Source organism: Mauremys mutica, unplaced genomic scaffold, assembly GCF_020497125.1.
Source record: "Mauremys mutica isolate MM-2020 ecotype Southern unplaced genomic scaffold, ASM2049712v1 Super-Scaffold_100100, whole genome shotgun sequence".
NCBI lineage: Eukaryota > Metazoa > Chordata > Testudines > Geoemydidae > Mauremys > Mauremys mutica.
In genome coordinates, this window is record NW_025423267.1 from 422,596 (window position 1) to 433,571 (window position 10,976).

A 10,976-nucleotide genomic window follows, 5' to 3' on the forward strand; every position below is an offset into this window, starting at 1 on the left:
GTTCGGCCAGGAACAAGCCTCAGGTGAGCTGAAAAGAATCCTGTCCAACTGAGTCTGGCAGCTGCCATCATGTAGCCAGAAGTCCCCACACCTGCTGGGGAAACAAACCAGCCACCAGAAAGTGGTCCATTGTCTCACGCGGTGCCAGAGCCTGACACAGCGCCCGTGGGCAACCTTTGCTCTGCACATGCCGGCCGTGCACACGCTGGCCGGTTCCCATGAAAGATGTCACTGCACATCTCGGTACTTAAAAGGTACCTGTGCCACTGGCAGTGAGTTCTGGGGACAGTTGCTCACTTTCAGTGAATGTAACTGTATGTGCAGCTCTGTGCAGTCACATTTGATAGAAGTTTGGTAATTATATTATACAAGAGGGTCAGGTAAAGTGGCTACTACCACCACTATGTTTTGTCCCCAGAAGCCTTTACAGCCTGTCTGAGGGGAAATGGGCCCTTTTCCCACAGAAATGGTCTATAATGGATGGCTGCAGGCAGCAGATGGAGAGATAATCTCATCAAAATGATTTGACTCCTGGGTAATGTAAGCAAAATCACTAAAGGAATGTCCGGGGTTTCTATTGGCACTTAACTTGCCTGCCCCTGGCTGTCTCTGGTTGTACAAGATGGACGTGTAATCGGGGTACAGTTGTGTAAAAAAGAGTAATCGCAGTGCAAGGGATGTTAGGCAAAGGAGAACTTTGTGTGTGATGATGTAAGGTTTTAAGGACCTAAACTGACACTCATGGTTTGTAAAACTCTTGTTTTGAAGGTTTAAGATGAATTGGTTTGGTTCTGCTTTTTTGGGATTTTTATATAATGCCTCTGAAAATCCATTTGAATCATTCAAAGTGGCAAAACTGCCAGACACCTTTTGCCAGACACAGTTAACTAGTGTTGTTTGGGTTTGGTATTTAGCATTTAACCCTTAAGGTACCTCACTACTCTATAAAGTTCAAGACCAAAGTTATGGCTGTAGTAAGGGGCAGCCAGAACCAGAAGGATGAAGAAAGAAACATTGGTTGGACAGACGGACGGATGGACAAACTGAATAGTTAAGTAGCTGCCTCACTGGTAGTCATTTTCCTCCTTTCTTGTGCTGAGACACCCCCTCTGCAGTTCACTGAAACTGGGATGCACTCAGCTCAGGGGGCTTCTTAGTTAACAGAGACTTTCCCAGCGCCCAGTGTTCAGCCTTTCTGGGCAGCAACTTGCAACCTGTGCAGTTCCAGCTTCTTCTGCTCTTCACTCTTCATTAGTTTGCTTATTTTTCTTTCCCTATTTCCCTTACCCGAAAGGAGCAAACAGAAAATCATAAACCAGTAACCACTTTGTCTGTTCTCTAGCCACCACACCCAACTCACTACCAGTCTCTCAAAGCAATCAGCTGTGAGTCTGGAGGTCAGGACTGGGATAGCAAGGGCTGCGGGTCAGGAGTGAGGGGCACCGTCAGAGCTGGAGGGAGCCCAGGGGCCTGCGAGTCGGGAGTGAGGGGCACCGGTAGGGCTGGGGGAAGCCGAGGGGCTGCGGGTCGGGAGTGAGGGGCACCAGCAGAGCTGTGAATATGGAGATCAGGACTGGGATAGCAGGTGTAGCGGGTCGGGCGTGAGGGTCACCAGCAGTGCAGTGACTGGGGAGCTCAGCGGGAGCCCAGGGGGCTGCAAGTCGGGAGTGAGGGGCACCAGCAGAGCTGTGAGTCTGGAGGTCAGGACTGGGATAGCAGGGGCTGCGGGTCGGGAGTGAGGGGCACCGGTAGATCTGAGGGAAGCCCAGGGGGCTGCAGGTTGGGAGTGAGAGGCACCAGCCACGCAGTGACTGGGGAGCAAAGTGGGGAGCCAAGGGGGCTGCGGGTCAGGAGTGAGGGGCACCGCTATAGCTGGGGGGAACCCAGGGGGCTGCGGGTCAGGAGTGAGGGGCACCAGCAGACCTGTGAGTCTGGAAGTCAGGGCTGGGATAGCAGGGTCTGCAGGTCGGGAGTGAGGAGCACCAGCCGCTCAGTGACTGGGGAGCTCAGCAGAGAGCCCAGGGGCTGCGGGTTGGGACTGAGGGGCACCGGTAGGGCTGGGAGTGAAAACTGTGCAGTTCAGAATGTGAATAGTGACCTTGTCTCCTTCCTGCACCTGCTCTACATTGCTCCACAGCAGCTTCTCCACCTGCAGAGTCACCCCAGCACGGCAGTGCAGCCGCCCAGGGTTCAGCAGGGGCCCTGGCAAGGACAGTGGGTGCAGCTAACAGCCCGGTGTGCCTGGCAGTGAGGCAGCTGTTAAAAAAGCAACACCCCCCCCCAGAAGTACAGAGACTGAATTCCCCAACTTTAACATCATGACCCCCAGTAGAAAGCCACACGTGTCAGTTGTATTGTCACAGGGAGATGCAAAAATCAAGTGACATCAATTTTTAAGTTGAGTAAATAAAGTTGAGGAGATAGTTATTAACCTCCCAAAAATACACTAAAGATCCCTCAACATAACACCTGAAGGTGAAATATGGACAGAGACAAACCTTGTCAGCAAAGGCTCATTTCCCAAACGATCCTCAAAATGTTACTATTTCCCACCCCTCCTCCACAGGAGCTCTGTGCAGTGTAACTGTTCTGCAGGCAGCTTCCCATTAAATGCTGTTGTGGGACATTCCCAGGCCTGGAAATGTACCAACTACAGAATTTGAAGAGCAAACCTGGCTCCCCGCACCAGGCGGGATTTGAGTGTTTTGTCCCTGTCATTTAGTCTTTGTCAATAGTACAGACGCCAGGGGCAGGACTCCAGGCTCTGCTTGAGGGATCCTGGCACAGGGGCTGGGGGGGGAGAAAGGATTGTAGCTTCTGACCTGAGCTCTGGAGAGGAGGTAATAATTGAAGGGGGTGTTTTTGACTATTCCCCTGCGTCAGGGTCCCCAGGGCTAGAATTCTACATTCCACAGGGCCAAATAAGGGGGTGATGCCATGTGGTCAATGAAAACCAGTGCTCCAGCTGAGGTTTGAACTCACAACCCCAGCATAGCTCTTCTCAGTACTGCCCTGTAAGTACTGCACACTAACCAATTGCACCACTAGAGCACCTGTTAATTACAATTCTGAGACCCCCCTACGCTGATACAGGCAAGGAGTGACCCCAAAACATTCTCAGTGGAGGTGAGAGCCGGTAGCGACAAGTGTTGTACTCGGTGGGGTGGATCCTTCTTAATGGTTCCAGGCACCATTTGACACCTTGTGGTCCCACCAGGAGCGGGGCAGGCTCCCTAAAAGCAGGGCCGCCCAGAGGATTCGAGGGCCTGCAGCAAAGCAGGGGAGCAGACATAAAAAAGGTGCCACCCGCTGTGGCGCTTGTACTCACTGGGCGGCGTCCGAGTCTTCAGTGGCAGCGGGTCCTTCACTCGCTCCGCGTCTTCGGCAGAACTGAAGGACCCGCCGCTGAAGTGTTGCCGAAGACCCGGACCGCTGCCGGGTGAGAAAAATTAAAAAGGCGCCTCTAGCCAGGGAAGGGATTCTTGGCCAGGGCTTGTGGGGCAAATTGCCCCACTTGCCCCCCGCACTTGCCCTGCCTAAAAGTAGCAGCCACTAGAGCCCAAACAGTAGCCCCACCCCTTCCACTCGAGGCCACGCCCCTGCCCTCCCTTCTCCCCAAGGCCCCGCCCCTGCACTGCCTCCTCCCCCAAGACCCCTCCTGCCGCTCGCTGCTCTCCGTCCCCTCCCCCACTCACTCGCCCTTACGGTCATTACAAAGGGGCAAGGCAGAGCCCTCCCATTTTTAAAAGCCCTGGGGTGTTGTTCCCCCCTGTTCAGGCACCCCTGGGGCCCTGCACGTCACACAGCTCTCCCTGATTTCAGCTGTTAGTGAGGGAGCCTCACTGCTAGCGCAGACTGGGCAGTTTCTTGCATGAGAGACGCTGTCCCAAAGCAGGACTAATGCTTAGAGCTGGTTCTCAGTGATTTCAGCTCTGTTGGTCTGCAGCAAGACTCTCCATTGAGTCTTAACCAGCTCTGTTATTACACAGGGAAGAACAAAAGGGTGAAATGGGGCCTGGAACCCTTAAGAAGAATCCACCCCATTGAGTACAACACTTGTCGCTACCTGCTCTCAGCCCCACTGAGAATGTTTTGGGGTCACTCCTTGCCTGTATCCACCTAGGGGTCTCAGAGAATGATAACTAGCAGGTGCTCCAGTGGCGCAATTGGTTAGCGCACAGTACTTATAGGGCGGTGCTGAGAGGAACTATGCTGAGGTTGTGAGTTCAAGCCTCACCTGGAGCACTGGTTTTCATTAGCCAAATGGCTTCACCCCCTTATTTGGCCCTGTGGAAGGTAGATTTCCAGCCCTGGGGACACTGAGGAAGGGAATAGTCAAAAACACCCCCTTCACCTATTACCTCCTCTCCAGAGCACAGGTCAGAACCTGCAATTCTCCGCCCCCCCCCCCCCAGCCCCTGTGCCAGGATCCCTCAAGCAGAGCCTGGAGTCCGGCCCATCCTTGACCCCTGAGCCTGGAGGGAGAGGAGCAAGGAGCCATTGTTAGAGGGCTTTCCCTTCCCCCGCCCACTTCCCTGGCTCTTGTCACGCAGACAGCAAGCAGCAAAAGACCAGAAGTGGGAAGCGCAGACAAAGGGATGTTTACTGGGGTTAGTTTCCCAGCAAGCAGATTCCAAAGCCCTTCACACCAGTCGGGCTTATCTCTATACACCGACAGAGTCTGTTCCCCAGTGTCCCCCTTCCCAGCTCTGACACCGCAGTTCTTAAAGTCTAGGCCTGTGCAGGCAGCCTGAATATCTCTATTCTAACAGCCATCGGTCCCTGTGGGAAAATGATCTATTCAGGGTTGTCCCTAGACATTTTGGTGCCCTACACTGCACCCCTGTCCCCCAGCCCGAGCTGGCAGAGCGGAGCGGGCTGGGGCCAGGTCACTCCACTTCCCGCCGCCCGGTAATTGCAGGGCAGGCCTGACCCCACACTCACGGGGCGGCGGAAAGTGGAGTGATCCGTCCCCAGCCTGCTGCACTCTGCTCCCAGCCTTGGAACTTGGCGGGGGAAACACCCCCCCAGCACTCACCAGTGGTGCGGCTGGGAGCTGGTGGAGCAGAGCAGGCTGGGACCAGGTCGTTCCATTTCCCACCGCCCGGTGAGTGCCGGGTGCGCCTGATCCCTCCTGCTGTCCACTGGGGTGTAGCTCAGGGGAAGGAGCGGAGTGGGGGGTGGATGGAGTGGAGCGGGGAGGGAAGAGGGGGGTGGGGGCAGACCAGGGGTGGGGGGCTGTGGGAAGAGGTGGAGCAGGGGCAGGGGCAGCTTTCCTGGCCGGCTCAGCCAGTCGGGGGATCGAGGTCGCCGCTGGAGCAGTACCCAGCTGCGTAGGGCACCGGGAAATTTGGGGCAATTTGGTGCCTCCACATCCCTTAACCAGGCAGTGTCCCTGTAGTGTGGGCTGTCTGCATAGGTCCTTTCTCAATCTTTCTCACCCTCTTGTCTTGAGTCTCCTGTGTCTCTGCTTTCTAAGCACAGACTCACTCTGGCTGTTCAGAGGAGGGCAGGACCATGCCTATGCGTGGCCAGCAGACAGCGACAAAGACCCCTAGCCAGCCTGCTCCCTTCCATGCCAAACCCCCACTGAAGGCCACCCACAGACCAGCATGCAGGGCGGCTGCTGATGCTCTGTGGCCAACATCAGAAGACGGTAGGAAAGCAGGGCCAGCCCCCTTGGTGGGGCCTCTTACCGTTCCCACTCCAGGTGCTCACTTTGGCAGTGGGGCAGGAGATTTTTCCCCAAGAGGCTTTTCCCCAGCTGGCAAGAAGCAGAGAAACACCCAGGCTCCCAAGGCGCTATGTAGCAACCCCCCTCCAGCACAGGGACAGGCGCACACTTGGAAGAGGGAAACTGCTCCACACTCTAGCCCGGGCAGCCGCCCATTTTCTTTGGCAAGTCAGGAAGGGCAAAGGCGAGACTGGAAGCGCCTGGGGCTCATGTCTCAGCCTTTGTGACGCCCACCCCCCAACTCCTTCCCGGGGCTCTAGCTGAAGCCAGAGCATTGGCCTGAGCGGCCAAGAAGAGGTTCCAGCCCTGAAGGGAGCAGGACGTTCAGCCCAAAGGTAAAACTGAACAAACACAACCACGAAGGGACTTGAATCCTCAATCGCCTGATCCGAAGTCAGACACCTTATCCATTAGGCCACGTGGTCACACAAGAGAAAATCTCTCCAAGTACTTCTTTAGAGAAGACGGACACTGTGTTTCTCAAATTCAGGTCATATACTGAGGGGGGTTGAGACTCTCTGGGCACAGAAGTCGAGCTCCCAGTGAGATGTGAGACTTAATTCTCTGGAGCCAGGTGCAGGGCTTTGGCAGGGAGGCTCAGGCATGGGGGATTGAGGTGCAGCGGATGGACCAGCTGACTAGGTGTGGAGATTTAATTGCACTGAGGCACAGGAGGGAGGAGGAATCCTGCTGATGGTCAGTGGCTGTGCAGAAAAAAGGGTGTTGATTCCCCCATCCTAAATGGGCTGGTTGGCTTGACCCTTCTCCCCTCTGCGGAGCGTGGTGGGGACTGCAGCTCACCCTCTTGTGGGGCAGGAGGGAACAGGTGCAGGGCGCTGGGCTCCAATGCACCTGGAAGGCAGCTCCAGTGCGGTGGGGCAGGGCAGGGCCTGTGGTGTCCGTTCTGCGTTGCCTGGTGCTGGGCCATTGCACAATCCCCAGCCACGCCGCACAGCGCATCCCGAGAGGAGGTGGGGGGCCAAGCAGATGATCCAGCACAAGGGGGGAGAGGATGTGTGGTTGGGGGAGGAAAGGCCTTGGGCTGCACTGGGGGAGCGCAGAGCAGGGGTGACACCCCAGAAACCTGCAGCAAAGGGATGGACAGGTGGGGTGGGTGGATAGAAGAGGCAGCAAGCCTAAAAGAGGAGTGGGGTCTAGTGGTCAGAGCAGAGAGGGGGGCTGGGCGCCAGGGACCTCTGGGTTCTATCCCTGGCTCTGGGAGCAGAGGTGGGTCTAGAGGTCATAGCAGGGGGACCGGGAGCCAGGACTCCTGGGTTCCATTGTGGCGGCTGCTTTTTCCTGTGTCTCCCTCCCTACAGATCCCAGCCCAGCCCCCTACCAGAATCTGACTCGGGGAGGGGGTTGCCCTGCCACTCAGACTCGTGATTTGAACCCCTCCCTCCACGGGCTCTGACATAATGGAATCTCCCCCCACCCAAGTCAGAAAGTAGGAGCCCCTCCCCACATGTGGAGGAAGCTAGTGAGTTTCTTGGGGGTCTCTGGCGGAGGTGACAGCACCCACCAGACACCCACTCATGGTTGCAAGGAGACCCCCCTGCACCCTCCTGCACAGCCCCCTGCTATGAGGGGCCAGGGGCGCCCAGCCAGGGTCAGGAGGTGAGATGGGGTCGCAGTGGCAGGAAGGGGGCAGAGCTGGGGATGGTGCCAGGTCTGGTGCTGGCTATACGGGGAAAAACCACACTGCTCCCCCGCAACACACACACACACACACACCCCTCCTGGTGTTGGGAGGGGAACAGGAGAAAGGACAAAAGAAGCAAGAGACAAAGAGAAAGGAGGAAGGGATGGATGGAGGAAAAGATGAAACAAAAAGGACAAACCCTAATGTCCCCAGTGATTCTAAGGGACAAAATCCCAGGTGCAGAATAAAATTCTGCCTCCTTAAGCTCGTGGTTTCCATGCCTAGAATTCAACGGTCACCAGATGGATCAGACTGAACAGGTTTCAAACCTCCAGGAGGCTCTTACCTTCTAAACAGGGATGGCTGTTTTCTAGTAAAATCAGGAAAAGGGGAGGAGAAAACTCAAAAGAGGCTCCTCCTGGCGATCACGTACCTGAACCCAAATGCTCTCTCAGTCCTCAGAGAGAGACCTCGAGAAGGAGACTTGCTGAAGCAAAGCCACAGGGGTCTCTGAGGTTTCCCTGACCCCTCGCCCCTGTCCTGCCTGGCTGATGTCAGCATCTCTCTGTGAGGTCACCACCTCCCCACCACCTTTGACCAATAGTCTGAGGTCCTGCAAAAGGCCTTTGTGATGTCACTGCCACACCCCTCCCTTGCTGTGCTAATGTCCTGCCCCTGGCCAGGCACTTTGGAGGTTTGAGCTACTCCCTGTGGATCACCCCACTCAAGGAGCGTTCCTTCTAGGAAGCAAGCCAGCTAGACAGGAAAACATCAGACGCTGCTCCCAATGCTACACTCAATATTTCAGAAATTAGTCGCCTTTATGGCCAGAAGAGACCATTAGAGCATCTAATCTGCCCCCCTGCATATCACAGGCCTCCTGTATGACTCAAGAGCTACTTTTGGGGCAAACACATTCCAGAAAGGCATCTAGCCTTCATTAAATGACATCAAGAGATGGAGAATCCACCACTTTCCTTGGTAGCTTGTTCCTGTGGTGAATCATCCTCGCTGTTGAATATTTGTGCCTTAGTTGTAATATGAATTTGTCTCTTTTCACCTTCCAGCCATTGGGTCTTGTTATGCCTTTCTCTCCTCGATTAAAGAGCCCTTTCATACCCAATCTTTTGTCTCCACTAAGGCCCTTCAACACTTCAATGAAGTCACCTTTCAATCTTCTTTTGATAAGCTAAACAGGTTGAGCTCTTTCAATAGCTCCCTAGAAGGCATTTTTCTCCAGCCCTCAGAACATTTGGTGGCTCTTTGCTGCCCCAGCTCCAATTTCACAACATCTTTTTCAAATGAGGACACCAGAACTGGAGACAGTATTCCAGTATCAGTCTCACTGATGCCGTGTCAGCTCCTGTGACGTTATTGACATAATCTGTAACTGGATAGATCACCGTTGCGACCACTGTTCTATATTTGCAGCCAATATGGTAGAAAGGTTGTCGTGTAAGGGGTCTATGGAGAGGTTCTGATTGGCTGATTATAATTATGGAACAATGGGATAGAGAAACCTGCATCACTGAAAGTGCAGCCATGAAGAAACCACACATCAGCCTTGCCTAGCTGGCAAGAATCAAACCTCCACAGAAAAACCCCTATGGTGTCAGCTCAGCTCCCTAAGCCCTCATCACACCCACTTAACACAGGGGCCTTTCTACACTCTGGTTCTGTTCTCACTGAAGGGTCATTTCCAATGGTTTGCTCAGACCAGCTTCCCCAGCACACTCACTGCTGTGCAGCTCTGTACGTGTGGCCATGGCTGAACAGCAAGAATTCCTGCCCATTTCCCTGCTGGCTGGAGCATGGCTAGAGTGTGTTTGTGGTTAATGATGCTGCTGTAGATTGTTCATTCCCTGCCTTGGGAATTCAGACAGTCCCTTTTCCTGTCATATCGCCAGCACCTCTGTGATTCCAATAGCAGGGCAGGTTTTCTCTGGGCACTGAGATTTTTCAGGGAGTTGGTGGCTCCTTTCTTTCCTCACCCTGGAGTAAACTCAGCTTTTTATTCCATCCTTGATGACTCATGGAATAACAACAGCAGCATGAAGAGGAGAGGGAATATCTCACTGCCGGGGGGCGGGGGTTGAAGGTGGCCGCATCCCCTCTGTCTGACCATTGCCATTGCAGGAAAGAAGGTTTCAATGGAATCGAATGTCCTGGCTCAGACAAGAGACACAGGGAGGTTTTGCTGTTCGTGGATCCATGCCAAGGAAATTGTGTCTCTGTGTGAAAATGGGGAGGGAAATGAAACGCCCACAGGGTGGTGTCTAAGGCAGAAGGGACCCCTATAGGATTAGAACAGGACACGTTCTCAAGCAGCATGTTTCTTACTTTGCCCGTCTGTCAATTTTGATTATTATTGATGGAAATATTTTGCCATTGGATCGTGTGTTTCCACAGAAATTGACATTCACCAACAAACACATAATTCTTCCAAGCCTGCCTAGTCTGCCGGTGGTGAGTTTAGAGGGACAGAGTCATTCTTCCCACTCCCCATGCCAGGCCTGTGCTCTCCAGAGTGTCAACTTCCCACACAGCTGGAATCCTTTCCTGATCTCCCTTCAGATGTCTGCCCCCCATCCCCACTTCTGGGATCCCCTCCAAACACTGTCCAACTCCCCTGCTGGTAGGATCCCTTCCCATTCCTTTCATTTCCTGCCTCCCCTCTGAGCAAAAGCTCTGGACTGCTTCCACACTAAGGGTACGTCTACACTACGGGATTATTCCGAATTTGCATAAACCGGTTTTGTAAAACAGAATTTATAAAATCGGGTGGAGCGCAGCCATACTAAGCACATTAAATCGGTGGTGTGCGTCCATGGTCCGTGGCTAGCGTCGATTTCTGGAGCGTTGCACTGTGGGTAGCTATTCCCTAGCTATCCCATAGTTCCCGCAGCCTCCCCCGCCCCTTGGAACTTCCGGGTTGAGATCCCAGTGCCTGATGGGGCAATAATCATTGTCGCGGGTGGTTCTGGGTAAATGTCGTCAGTCACTCCTTCGTCTGGGAAAGCAACGGCAGACAAGCATTTCGCGCCTGTTTTTCCCCTGGATTGCCCTGGCAGATGCCATAGCATGGCAATCATGGAGCTTTTTTTGCCGTTTGTGACTCTCACCGTATGTGTACTAGATGCCGCTCACAGAGGCGATTCAGCAGCGCTACACAGAAGCATGCTTTTGCTTTTGCATGACAGCAGAGATGGTTACTAGCCATATTGTACCATCCAAACCCTTCCATAAATTGGAACTGAGGATGATCATGGCTACCAGTCCTTTTGTACCATTTGCTGCTAGTGCCCCTGGTCAATCAGCCAGGGGCGCAAAAGCCAAGAGTGGTTACTAGCCATATTGCACCTTCCATCGTTTTGTACTATTGGCTGCTGTCATAAGTGCCCCTGGCCAATCAGCCAGGGGCACAAAAGCAAAAATTGGGAATGACTCCCTGAGTCAATCCCTCCTTTTTGGTATCTAAAAATAAAATCAGTGCTGCCTAATATAGGCAAGTGTGCTAGAGAACCACCTGCTCTGTGTCAGAGCCCGCAGAAATTATTATCTGTATGCTATTCACAGGGGGTGCTCCTGTAACAACCCCAC

The 10,976-nt window shown here is 53.9% G+C and overlaps 1 non-coding gene across 1 annotated transcript; it reads left to right on the forward strand.

The window, feature by feature from the left end:
- Positions 1–4,151: 4,151 nt before the first annotated feature.
- Positions 4,152–4,245, forward strand: TRNAI-UAU. The gene is made up of 2 exons: positions 4,152–4,189; positions 4,210–4,245. It is a non-coding gene; the product is annotated as a tRNA-Ile (tRNA).
- The last annotated feature ends 6,731 nt before the right edge of the window (positions 4,246–10,976 follow it).